Here is a 14007-nt window from a genome sequence, read left to right as displayed (position 1 = left end):
TTTTTATATTTTAGTAGAGACAAGGTTTCACCATGTTGACCAGGCTGGTCTTGAACTCCTGACCTCAGGTGATCCACCTGCCTCGGCCTCTCAAAGTGCTGGGATTACAGGCATGAGCTACTGCGCCTGGCCAGTTTCCTCTTTTTAAGGTGAGCAGTTTAAATTCTATTTCTTTATTTGATCAATAAACATTTCTGAGCAGCTCTTCCAGAAGCTCAGCATCCAGACTATAGCAAAGAATAAAGCTTTTCTTTCTATGACTCCTTAGGCTAAGTTTACGTTTTTAATATGGCCTCCAATACCCCACTTTTATACGCTTCCTTTTTTATAATACTTTGCACTTCTTTACGTTGATACTTGTGATTCTGACACTTTTTAATTTAATATTTGTTTCCCTGCTTGACTCTCAGCTACATAAAGGGAGGTCCTTTCATTTTTACATGGTTGATCTGTGCTTTCATGTGCATTTTCTCCCCATCCTTCCTCCCACCCTGGAAATGCCTTTTCCTTCTTTATTCAATGATCATTCTCACTCCCCTCTCTTGTAGTCACCCTAAAACATCTTCTTCCTTCATACTCCATCCCCAAATCCAAACAGGCCTATCTCTTTGGTAAAAATGAAGTTTATAGCTCATTATTCAACTGTTTCCAGATTTGAAATAAGAAATAAGAATTAAAAAAGAATTTGAAATATTCCAGGGTAACCCTACTGCCTGGGAAGGGCTGGTGTGCATTTTATGATCTGTGTAATACTGGTTATTAAATATTTTTGTAAATTGCTCCAACAGGACTGTCAGCACATTGCATGGTGTCTATCTCATAGTATGTGTGCAGTACATATGTGTTAAATAAATTAAGGGCCTCCAGACTGATTACTTGGGATGGCTCAGATTTGCCAGCTACTAGGTTCTGGTTTATGCACTAAGGTACAAAAATAAATGATACCTTGTCTCTAGCCTTAATTGGGATTCATGCATGTACATTAGATATGTACATTATCCCATCCCAACTTTTTGCTCTGGTCACTGCTGTGGACACATGCTGCATTCAAACACATCCCAAGTACACTTGCAACACAGCACATCTCTGACTGTCTGCCTCACTGTCACTACTCTCTGAGCCCACCCTTGATCACTGGGGGACAGGATCTTTTGGATAAATACATACTCTTCTGTTTTTAGGTAGACAATTCTAGGTGTGCTTTACACAGTCCCCCAGAGAACTCCATCTCCAGTTGATGAAGCCCAGTTGTCCAGCTTAGTAATTACCCCGTGGATGGCTTTCCCTCCTTTCATATTTTGTTATTCCCAGTCCTCCACTACTGTTACCTGAAGTCACTTTTCAAAATAAATTCCCTGAGAGTATGCTTCATATCTTCTTTTTGGAAGTTCCCAAGCTAAGACAATCTGTAAGCAAGTAATCAGAGTAAGGCATTTGGACAAGATGAATAAAAGCATTCTATGCTGAGACAGTAGTGTAGTAAAGCAAGTATGGGAGGCAGCCTCCAAGATGGGCCCCAGTGAGTCCCACCTCTGGTACATCTGGTACACCCTTCTTTAGTCCCCTCCTCCTCCCACATTGTACCAAGATTGATCTGTGTGGCCAATGGAATATGACAGAATGGATGACTTGACTCTTGTTGAGATTAAGCTGTAAAGAACTTCAGCTTCCATCATGACCTGTGTCCCTCTTGGATCACTTGATCTGGGAGAAGGCAGCTATCATGTTATGAAGACATTCAGGCTGCCTATGGTGAGAACCCCATGGTGAAGAATTTGAGTCTCTGGTCAAAAGTCAGTGAGGAGCTGACACCTGTTAACAACTGCATGAGTGAGCTTGGAAGCAGATCCTCCAGCCACAGTGGAGCCTAAAGATGCCTGCAGCCCTGGCTACCAGCTTGACTTCAACCTCATGGGGACCCTGAACCAGACCCACCCAGCTGAGCTGCTCCTGGATTCCTGAGCACTGTAGCTGTGTGGAATAATAAATATCTTGGATAATTTGTCATGCAGCAATAAATAACCAATGCAGAAAGGAATTGTAAGAAAATATAATGAACTTTGAAATTACAACCAGGCATTTAGGCTTCCAACTCCAAAAATTATGATTACATCATCATTTAGATCAACACTGTTGAGATTAAATGCATTGTCTTTGGAGAAAAACCACCAACATTACATTACGCTTCTGGCATGTACTAACCTTGTGATCCTGGGCAATTTGCTTGACTTCTAAACTAATTTACTCATCTGTAATATGGGACTGGAATTCATATCTATCTCAGAGAATAGAGAAATTTAAATGAGATGTTACATGCAAGCTTTTATTATGGTTCTTGTGTGTGATAAGCATTTAAAAATCATTAGCTATTATTCTTACAAAATAGTCCCAAAACTATAGGGACAAATAGGTTAAAAAATAAGGTAACAACTTCCCTTTTCTTGGTTTATTTGTAGTCTCTTCTAGCTATTTTCAAAGATATATTCAACAAAAACTTTCCCCCTGTCTTCTTAATCAACTTAGCTCAGGAGTTCAAGAATTTGAAGAAATATAAAGGTATATTCAATACCTTTAATTAGTAACCAGTAATACATTTTCCCAATGCACCAACAAAAAGGTTGAAAGTAATCAACTGGGGGAAGGTTAATTAACTCAATCTTTTATAATTCAGAACAGCCTGGGATGTGCTTCAAAACACTTCATTTTGGGCATAAAGCCTTATGCCCAAAAGAGAAAGAGAAAGAAAACTCAATCAAAATTAAAGCTGAGACCACACAAACAACAAAGCCAAGAAGACTGACAAACAACTCAGCCTGAGTTCACTTTTTTCTAAAGACCTACCCATTCCCACTTTCATGGTGGTGGCTGGTGCTGGGGTTATGGCTGAGATGATCTAATTGGAGGAAATGGGTAAGTCAGTTTCACCCAGAACAAAATTTGGACAGGCAAAGCAGGTGGGAGAACCAGTCAGCATCCTAAGGAAAGTCAAGGGTCACCTTAGCTATGAGATGATGTTTCTCTGAATGGCTCTGCCCTCTCCTTTTGTATCTTTCTCCCACATCTGACTTTCTGTGATTCCCTTAAAACTCTGCATCTGGTGGTATCTTTTCTCTCTGTCATTTGGACTGTATGGATTGAAGTCACTGGACTGCTGCTCATGAGGACATTTGTGTGTAAAATTTCTCCATCCTCGCTGATAAGATTTCAAGCATCGGGGGACAGTTGGGGCAGAACTTCTCAGAACCCAGGGAACCATTCTGGGTGGGCTAGTACCAAGAGCTTCATAGAGGACCTTACAACCCAGAAGGGCAAGGCAGGGCCAACAGTGACATAAGCCCAAATGAAGAGCACAGTCTCTGGGGAAAGAGGTTGACATCTGCAGTTATTAAGAATTTCAACTAATTCCATTGACATTAGGGAATGCATTTAAAGGAAAGAACCCTTAACCCCTTCCCCACTACTTTTTTTTTAGTATAGCACTTGTAGCCTGGGCTTCTTTGTGTCAGAATTTTATAATTAGATCAGACCAGCCATACAAGAAAAACATTCATAGTCACTTTTCCTGTTCTCCAACCTGGCTGTGACTCTGTCTTGGCCTTCTCTTATTACCCATAATACCTATTGCAGTGCCAGCACACAGTGGTTGGATAACTGCATACCTCTGAGATGCATGAAAAGCCCACCCCCTCCTGCTGGGACAAGGGGGTATCTGAGATAGTGAGTGTAACTTGAAGAAATGGTACCTAGCTGTATCCAGGCTTAGGATTTGAAAAAACAAATAAACATAAAATAGAAGACTCCCTTTTTACTTTCCTTCTTATCTTGAAATCTTAACCTAAAATCTTTTTTTAATTTTTAATTTTTGTGGGTACATAGTAGGTATATATATTTTGGGGGTACCTGAGATATTTTAGATACAGGCATGCAATGTGTAATAATCACACCATGGAGAATGGGGTATCCATCCCCTCAAGCATTTATACTTCACCTTACAATCTAATTATACTCTTTTAGTTATTTTAAAATGTATAATTAAGTTATTACTGACTGTAGTCACACTGTTGTGCTATCAGATAGTATGTCTTACTTCTTCTTTCTATGTTTTTGATACTCGTTAACCATCCCCACCTTTACCCCATACCCCTACTACCCTTCCCAGCCTCTAGTAACCATTCTTTTACTCTCTGTCTCCATGAATATAATTGTTTTGATTTTCAGATTTCACAAATAAATGAGAACATGTGATGTTTTATCTTTCTGTGCCTGACTTATTTCACTTAACACAATGATCTCTAGTTCCATCCATGTTGTTGCAAATAAAACATCTTTAGAGAGAGGGGAAGAGTCTTGAAAAGAACGGAGAAAATTGAGGGGAGTAAAACGGGGAATGAGTGGAGTTCACAGAGGTTCATTCTGTAGGGGTTTGCATCCTAGCAGGGATCAGGCTTGCAATTGACAAAAGATGTGTGACCCCTCTCCCCACTCCTCCCATCATCTCTCCACCCAGGAATTGTGCTGTGGCAGGAAGTCACCTGTCAACTTCTCTTCTGTACTTGTGAAAGCATGAGTTCTAAGAGGATATGATAAGTGTTTAGTTTCTTTGCCAATCTGTATCCACCTAATTTTGGAAATGATGATTCTGGAGGCTGGGCATGTTGTTTTTGACTGACTGTCTGGTCCACTGACTGATGCCATGAAAAATCTGCATCATCTTACTGCATCATTGACTATAAGGAGAATGTGTCAGGTCTAAATGTGTTTTAGCGTGACCATCAACACTGCTAGGACTCCGGCATAGTTGAATGAACAATGACTCCGGATACTAGAGGGTAAGTCCAGACTTGATTCTGACATATGGGACAGGTCAGCTGACTCTTCCAAGCCACCAAGTCCATTTGTGCTAAATGGCGGCATCGTCAGATTCAACGAGCTATTCCTTCCTTTGCTGTTGTATGAAAGTTGAGATTCACTTTTTAACAGTTCTTTAAAGATCTAAATTACACAGCAATGACAAATGCATTTCTATGTTAGACTTCAACCTTTGGAATTCACTAGCTTTCCAGGTCTTACTTTGTTAAACTTAGGTCACGATCCACAATTTTCTCACCAGTTTGATCTGTTCAAGTCACACTTAGCTCATCATCACTTATTTCTCTACTAGTAGAAAAAATTCTGAGTAGGATTTGTAGAATCTTGAAACACTATCAAATACTTGCTCTCATGTACAGACAGCTATGGAACCATAACATAAATCTCTCTACAAGCAGATGTGGTAAAATGAATCATTAGGCAAGCAATATAAAAATAAACAGCTCCCACTCATTGGATGCTTTCAATGTGCCAGGTATATGTGCCATGTGCATTGCATATGCTAACTTTTTAAATCCTCTCCACAACCCTAGGAAGTGGGATGTATATTTTTACAGTTGAGGAAACACACTGCAGGTGGGCAGTCAGATTGTGTTGGACAGATTTTGAGATAACACTTCTAGGTTCCTCCAGACACCCCTTCCCATTTCCACAATCCCTGGAATCAGTTTGAGTATACGTCCTTCACTAGCTAGCAGGACCACAGCCTACAGGCTTTGGAGTCATCTCTTCCTGGGTGTGAGTTCTGTCTCTATCTCTTGTTAGCTGTGTGATTTCGTGGAGATTTCCAAATCTCCCTGAAATGCAGTTACCTCCTCTGTAGAATAAAACTAATCCTATCTGTCTGTCACAGTTGCGATGAGGATAAATGAATTCATAGGCACAAGTAAGTGCCCAGCTAATGCTGATCTACCCCTACTTGTTCCTTCCTTCTCCCACATGCCCTCTCTTCTCCCTCCTGACTCATCTTGCTTGCTAAGTCATCCAATGTTTATTTCTTGTGCCTCCATGGAAGAAAGATGACATCTTTCTTCTTGTCTGTAAGTCCCTTTTGTGATTTGTTCGCTCTTCTCTACCCACAAGTATTTCCTTTCTGTACTCACCAACTTCCTTAGGCTGGGATGTACCAACCTTCACATTCTTTGAAGAATAGCCTGTGGGGACTCCATCTACTGCTTTGAGCAGCCTATCCCTCCTCCCTACAATTGTGTGCTAGCATCCAAGAATAACCATGTAACAGCAGCACAGACAAGAGTCAGGGAAGGTTATTGGATTCTAATTATAAACAAAGCAATCCAAGAGTTGTATAATTAGATTGGAAGGAACACAGTTACGGCTGTTTTAAGGGTTGTGACCCAAACTGACAAAAGATAGGAAATTCTGCGAGGCAGATGCCTCATCAACTTTGCCTTCAAATGGCCTATTTTTTTCCCCTAATACATTACTCCCCTTCAAGGTATTTTGAGCTTCTAATTTCTGAATTTTCATTTTTAAGGCATTCACAGAACGTTATACCTGGGAGAATGATGGACTCCTTTGAAACTTAAATAACCCAAAGGAGTCATCCAAAACTCTGGGTGGAATATGTATTCATGCATTTTTAAAAAGATGTATTATATACATCAGAGACTTGGATGGCTCATTAGGAAAAGTTTGGTGGAGTGTTTAATTCAGGATTTAATGTGCTGTCCACGCACTAAGCTTACTGGGGCTGTACTAAAGCTGCTTTATTTTACTTTATTTTCCACAGTAACATCTAAAGCCCAAAGCATTTACACAAAATGACTGACTAATCATTTGCATAGTTTCATTTTGGAAATCGAAGGCTTTTTCAAGTTAGATGAAAACCAGACACACCTGATGCCAAAATGCCTTCTGTGAAACTCAAATAATCTTTGTAAAACCTTCTTTTCTTCTTCTCCTACCTTTTTTTTCTTTAAGTTACAACTCAGCTGAAATGAGAGATTTTAACTTTTGTCTCTTAGAGTTTTTTTTTTGTGTGTGTGTGCTTGGATCCCTGCAATGGAACTTTTGTGATTCCTCATAGAAAACAAGCTTAACCTGAATTAAACTACATAAACAATTATTAATATTTTTTCTCTGGAATATTAATTCTTTACATTTTCAGGATTGAAAAGATAGGACGGTAGTAACCAGGATTTAGAGGGAAGCTAATGTGATGACTAACATTTTGGGAACTATCTATTCAAGATGTGAAAGGACTGATTCGGTGGAGAGAGACAAAATTGACTTTCTGTACCTTGTGTGTATTTCAAGATCCCCATTTTCCTAGTCCTTGCCCATCCACCTCTCTTTTCTTCATTTTTTTTTCCTGCCAAAATGTATAGATAGAAAACATCTCTCACTTTGCTGCTATTTCAATTGACCGTATAGAAATATCTAAGCTTCTAGTGGGCCCATATGGACTACTGATTGTCACTGAACATTCATTCTTCTAAATCTTGGGGAGCTGCAGAGAGAAGCAAAGTCAGTTCTCATCTGAAGAGGAATAATCTTTCCTCTCTTGCCGTAGAGAGAATGGGTCACATTGAGGGTGTTGCTGAAAGCCTTACCTAGGGTATCACAGCTGTGAGAGAAGATGCTTGGAAAGGTGAAGCATATTTAAGAAGCAACATAAAGCACTTCAAAGTTTTTTTTTTTTTTTTTTTTTTTTTTTTTTTTTTTTTTTTTTGAGATGGAGTCTCGCTCTGTCGCCCAGGCTGGAGTGCAGTGGCCAAGCTCCGTCTCCCGGGTTCACGCCATGCTCCTTCCTCAGCCTCCCAAGTAGCTGGGGCTACAGGTGCCCGCCACCATGCCTGGCTAACTTTTTGTATTTTTAGTAGAGACGAGGTTTCACTGTGTTAGCCAGGACGGTCTTGATCTCCTGACCTCTTGATCCACCTGCCTCAGCCTCCCAAATTGCTGGGATTACAGGGTTGAACCACCACGCCCTACCATCACTTCTAAGCTATTTAATAGTCTAACTGTGGATAAAACATGCAGAAACATATTCATTTGAGATATAGTGTATCCTGAAAATTTCCTTCTCTAGGTGTTCTTGAAACTGGCAAAAGGTTTGTGTTTTCTTTAATCTGTTGTTTCTCATAGCATTAAGTAATGCACCATTTGTGGGTACAAGAAATGGGAGAGAGAGAAGAGACCAATTTTTTGAATTTCTGCTATGTGTCAATCCAGTCAATCACTGTGGAGGTATTTTACATACATCCATTATTTTGTTCCCTGCCACCCAGCAAAATGATCATTATTATCTCTACTTACTAATGGAGAAGTTAAGACTCAGGGTGAGAAACTGATCCATGGTATCATGCTGGATTACTCATTCTTGTCTTGGTTTTGCACCTAGCTAGCTGTGCAACTCACATAATATCTCAATTTTTCTCCTTTGAGAAATGAGCGAGTTGGACTAGGGCTTTGTGTATTCTGGAAGGAAGGTTCTGGATTCTAGTATTCCAAGTATTTTCTGTGAATTCTCTGATCTCTTCCAAGAGGGATAATTTAGATGGCTCCCATGTTCCACAGAACCTGCAAACCCATCTGGCAGAGCAGGCGTTAGTGGTCCCCAGCGCACTGGAAAACCAAAAACATTATCTGAAACCTCCATTGTTAAGAACTGAAGGAACCATGGCAAAAGAGACTTGTCTGGCTAGAGAAAGTGAGGGCTCAGATGACATTTTTTTTTTTTTTTTTTTTTTTTAAAGGGATGAGCTAAGGAATTGCAAGTTACCTTGCAGGGAAAACACAGGTGTGAGATTTGTGGTCAGAAACTGAAATAACTGCTTGATCACTTCTCAGATGTTTCTGGACCCTTTCCTACTTGGTCTGACTGCCACATCCTTCTACATTATTCAAGACTTTGTTAAAATAGCTTAGACTTGCTTGCTTGATCTCTCCCTTTTTTTTAGTTCTTTCTAGCCTTGTTGCTAAGTCTTCCTCTTACCTCTAGCCTCATTTATTTTGGATAAGGCTCTCCTATAAATCCCAAGGTTACTTTGCCGCTCTTAAGACTGTAAACTGGGTAATATGCTCTGAATGAAAGGCCATGGTGAGTTACTCTGCATGAGACGTAAATGCAACATCATCTGACACAAATCACTCCTGGAACTCCAGATCTTTGTATTGCAAATGAGCATTTCCATTTCAAGCCCTGGAGTAAATTATTTTAAAGTACATTTTCTGCAAACACTATGGCTTTGGTTTCTGGCATGCTCCTCTTATAATCTTCAGTTCAGAGGAAAGACTGAGCTCAGCTTTGAGCTTTTCTCTTAACCAATCCCTGCTGCATTATCAAATAGCCCCATCCCTTGTGTAACTAATCCCTTTAATTTTTCTTTAGCTTATGTGAGGATTTTCACCTTAAATTAGAAAAGCAATATATTTATAGACTAACTCATTTGTGATTTTACTAATTTCTGGGTCAGGTTCTTCTATCTTTTATAGCATATTGATAATGCTAGGAACTTTTCAGCAATTTTTCAAAAAAAGAAAAATCAGGATCTCAACTGGATAGCACAAATTAAAGACTTCCAAGCCAGATACAATGTTAGGTGCTGCACAAAATGCAGAGAAGCGCTGTTTATTCCCTCAAGGAATGCACATTCTTGTAGACAAATTCAAAAATTGCTGCTATGAAAGGCATGCCGACATACTGTTGGTGGAGTTCAGAGTCAAGGGAACTGCAGGTGTTGGACTCATGTGGAGATGAGATCACTAACTGCTTCCTATCTCAGAGAGCTGCTGCTTGCAGGGACATCAGGCTCTGTGGAGACTTGTGGATCTCTAAGTGTATCCATCTTCTTCTGTCTCTTATCACCACGGAAGAAGAGTTCCTACTCCTATCAAAGGCTAAGTCCTGCCCTCGAAATTCAGCATTCAATCTCCTCATGCTTTCAAAAATATTTAAGTAAATTAGAAGCTTTATTGAGGTAAGACTGACTTTATGTTCATATGCTATTTGGTTTCTTAGTAATACTTGAGATGGTTAGCACTCACTTCTCCTGGGAGAGTCTCCCATTTTCCTGACTGTGTACATTACACCTCCTGAATGCCCACTTCCTTTTGGACTGCATTTCCTGTGTCCCCATTAAAGATTCCCTGGCTTTCACTGAACCTCAATTCTAGGATTTCTAAAGACTAAGAACTGAGCAAGAATATTTTATCTTTCTTTTCTTCCCTTCCCTATGTCATCTAATCAATTTTTATAATTTTACATACAGTCTTATAGTAATAGCTCCTGTGTTTATCTAAGCTAGATCTTTCCTTTAGACTCTTGTCTTACTTATGCAATTGCCTATTTCATATTTCCATGTAGACATTTCATAGACATCTGAGACAACCATCCAAAATGGAATGTTTGATTTCCGCCTCCCCCAAGCCCATTGTTGCTAATCTCAGTTTTGGCTCTAACAACCAACCACCCCATTTCTCAAGACAGAGTTTGAGGTGTTTAGCCATAATTCATCCCCTCCCCACATACGATCATCGGTGAACCTGTTGGATCTGTCTAACAAATGCCTTCAACCTGACCATTTATCACCCTCTCTACTAGCATGCCCATGGCTGTGCCTTCATGATATTCATCTGGATTAATGCTGCTGCCCTCTCTATTCATACTCCAATCTAAGGGCCATATAGCAGCCATGATTTCAGCATGCAAATCTTACAGTTCTAATTTACCCTGCATAAATAACTCTGTTGTTTACCTTTTTTTTTCATGCACAGACACTAAATCATCCCACTTTTTGATTTGGGATTCTGCTTTTCTGCTCTTGCTTCTGACACCATGAGATTTCTAAGGGTTTTTTCTGAAAACAAAGGGAGCTTCCTTTTAGAGAGATATTCTGGTAATTTTTTTTTTGACTAATAAAGTGTTCATCTAATCAGAAATGGAAACAAATGGAAAAGGTTCTTTGAAAAGTGGAGAGACTTTTGACAACCTGAGATGCTCAGGGAGCACGTCACACAGAGATTACACATGAAACACGGGGCTGCTGTTTGCAGGGGTCATAATGTTGGTTTGAAGAAAAGTGAGTTTCTTTGGCTTAGCTGGGGGAAAGATGTAAATGTGGGGTATGTGGATGATCCCTGGAAAGGTAAATTGATGCCCTACTGCAGGTATCCTTCAATGCCTGACTCAGAAATTTGAATCTGGTTCAACACAAGAAGTTGGAAGCCACTGAAGAGATTTTGAGCTTAGATGCGATGCAGTGAATGTCGTGCTTTAGAAATACCAGACTGACACTAGTGGCAGGGATGGACTGGCATGGACTGGGATCAGGGAGTCAGAAGGTAGGAAGGCCAAGAAAGAGGCTAATCCAGCTGTGCAGATGAGAAGCATTGAGAATCTATGCTGGAATGACAGCCTTGAGTCACTTTCATTTGCTTTAAATATTTTTTTCATTTGCTTTAAATATTTTTATACTGGACTAAATATCTGTTTTCATTGATCCAGTTCTTCCCTCTTGTTCAATACAGGTGCCATTGGGCCTTTAGATCTTTCCTTTACACTAAACATTACCAGATACTGCAGCCTTTCTCCATATACCCTCCCATTTTCATCTGCCCCTCTGGAGGCCCTGTTTATCAATGCCCTGTCTAAATTTCAGGGCCAGAATTAAGCCAATTACTTACATGTGGTTTGCCTGTTATAGACTCTCACAATTACTCTCTCCAAATAAGTCATATCAAATCTCTGCTTACCTCATTCAATGTGTTATCTATCTATCTATCTATCTATCTATCTATCTATCTATCATCCTTGAAAACAAATGATGGTTCTAAATGATCCCTTGCAAAGAAGTAAACATTCCCTGCTTTTCATTCATTTGTCATGGCAATTTAGGTGATTCTTTGTTGTCTGGTTTTGCTTGTTCTTGCTTATTGCTGAAAATCATCCTCTGTCTACTGTCTCCATTTTACATGTTATGAATCAAGTTTGTTTCAGCTTCGGAGAGCATCAGCAGTGTTTGCTATATACACAATCTAGTGTTTTTGTGAATGTATTTAACAAGTATTTATTGGATGCCTACTGCATCTAGACATCGTTCTAGGTGCCTGGGATATTTCCATGAACACAATATTAAAGGTCCCTGCCCTCCATTCCCTGCTGTTCCATGAGTTAATCTATGGATAACGGGTCCCAACAAAGGAACATTTATTTTCACTACAATAATGATTTTAAGACACTTATTCAAATGGAAGGCATTTCAAGGACAGCAGATTCTGTAATATAAGAGTGAGAATTTCCTATCTTTATCTAGATTATCCTTGCAGTTGGCCCTCTCCTTCATTTAAATTTCACCATTACTGGGGAGGGGAAAGAGATGTTAGTTTGATTCCCATGTGGAAATTAATTGATATTCTTCCTCACACTGGCTGGATAATTTAAAAATTAATATACTGTGCTAACAGCAGCACCTAAAGGTTACAGAGGCTGACTGGTGAGCTGCAGGCATCTGAGTCTGCCAAGCAGAATAAGAAATAGATAAAGCTAAATTACAGACCTATTAAAAATAAATTAGTAATGTCAAAAAAGCAAATTAAGATGCAGATAATCAATCTGATTTCAGGGTCTCTGGTGAGTGTTAATGCTTAATTCTTCTCATGTTTGATGAAGGCATCTATTAATTAAAATATTTATATAAAATGAGCCTGCATAAGGTCTTTATTTCAAGAGGAACCAACTTCAATTGATTTGACTCTCAGAAGATGGCCTTGACTTTCTCACGAAAGGCAAGACCTGCCTTTACACAGTCTAAATCAGGGCTAATTTTCCTAAAATACTTTTGCCAGCTGGAGAGAACATTTGCCTTCATTTTCCTTCACTTTTTTTTCCCTCCACTTTCTCTTCTGGCTTCTTGTGACTAACTCCAAATGATCCATCCTGCTTCCTTCTACTCCATGATTGCTCTCCACGCAGAGGTCGCAGCTGAGCACCGAAGCAGAGAAGAGAGCTGTGTTCATTACAATTTTTGGAGAGGGAGAGGGGTCAAATAAGCAGAGAAGGCACAAGCAAGGAGAAAGGAAGGTGCACTTCTAGAAGGGAGGGAGCAAAGCAGGATTCAGGGGACCTGAGCAAACGCATGCGGGGGCGTTACAGAAGCATTTGGAGCCCCGTGGTGTCGAAAAAGCAAATTATGGTCCAGATAATCGGTCTAATTTTAGGGGGCTCTCTGGTGAGTTTAATAGTTAATTATTCTTGTGTTTGATGAAGGCATCTATTAATTAAAAATATTCATAAAGCTTGCACAAGGTCTTTATTTAAAGAGGAACAAATGTCAATTGAAATAGAAAGCTGTGAGAATTCTGGCTCTGATGAAAGAATGGGCTGTTGTATTATAATTGACTATCCTTTTGCTTCTGTCTACTCAATATATTGGGTAAGAGGATTACTACACAGGTTAGCCTTTCATATCCATTCCTCTTACCCAACCTTGGACAGGGGGTCAGAGAATAACTCCACGGGTTGGGGGGGTGGGGGGTGGCACACAGAGCTGTGTCCTGTGCACTAGGCCTTCTGCAGTTAAAGAAACTCAGTCATGCAGCACTGGAATAAATGGAGCAAAGGAGGCCAGTCCTGCTGCTATACCTCGTTGCCCTACTTTGTAGCAGAAATGGGATTGAGTCAGAGGCTGGAATCAAAGCAAATCTTCCCAGCCAGCTACAAGTCGTGCTTGGGTATAGTGCTTGCTAATAATATTGGTAGGAAGACTGGTGGAAAGCAACATGTAGATTTTTGGTCTTTTTAACTCATTTTTTAATTGAAAATGTTATACAATTCACAGGAAAAAAGCTTTAAAACAAGTTAAAATAAAAAGGATAGATGTAGAATGAAAAGTCAGTCTTCCTTTATTCTCTCAGTCCAGGCCTGATTTCCGTACAGAAAAAAAGGGTTTGCACAGGAGACAGAAAGAGAAATAAATAAGAAAAGTGACATGATGTTCCAACCAAACATTGAGAAGAGAGTGATCAGTGTCACAGGGTGAAATCAAGGTGGCAGAGGCTTTCATATTCTTCCAGGAAAAAAGCACTGTCATCATAGCAAGACAGAGTTCTGGCCTGGATGGGCCCCGATCTGTAGCAGGGCCCTAGCACATTTCTAGTCATCTTATATGGCAATGT

This window comes from Rhinopithecus bieti, unplaced genomic scaffold (assembly GCF_001698545.2).
Source record: "Rhinopithecus bieti isolate Rb0 unplaced genomic scaffold, ASM169854v2 scaffold_8, whole genome shotgun sequence".
Lineage (NCBI taxonomy): Eukaryota > Metazoa > Chordata > Mammalia > Primates > Cercopithecidae > Rhinopithecus > Rhinopithecus bieti.
The sequence above is the reverse complement of the archived record's forward strand: the minus strand, read 5'-3'. Positions refer to the sequence as shown.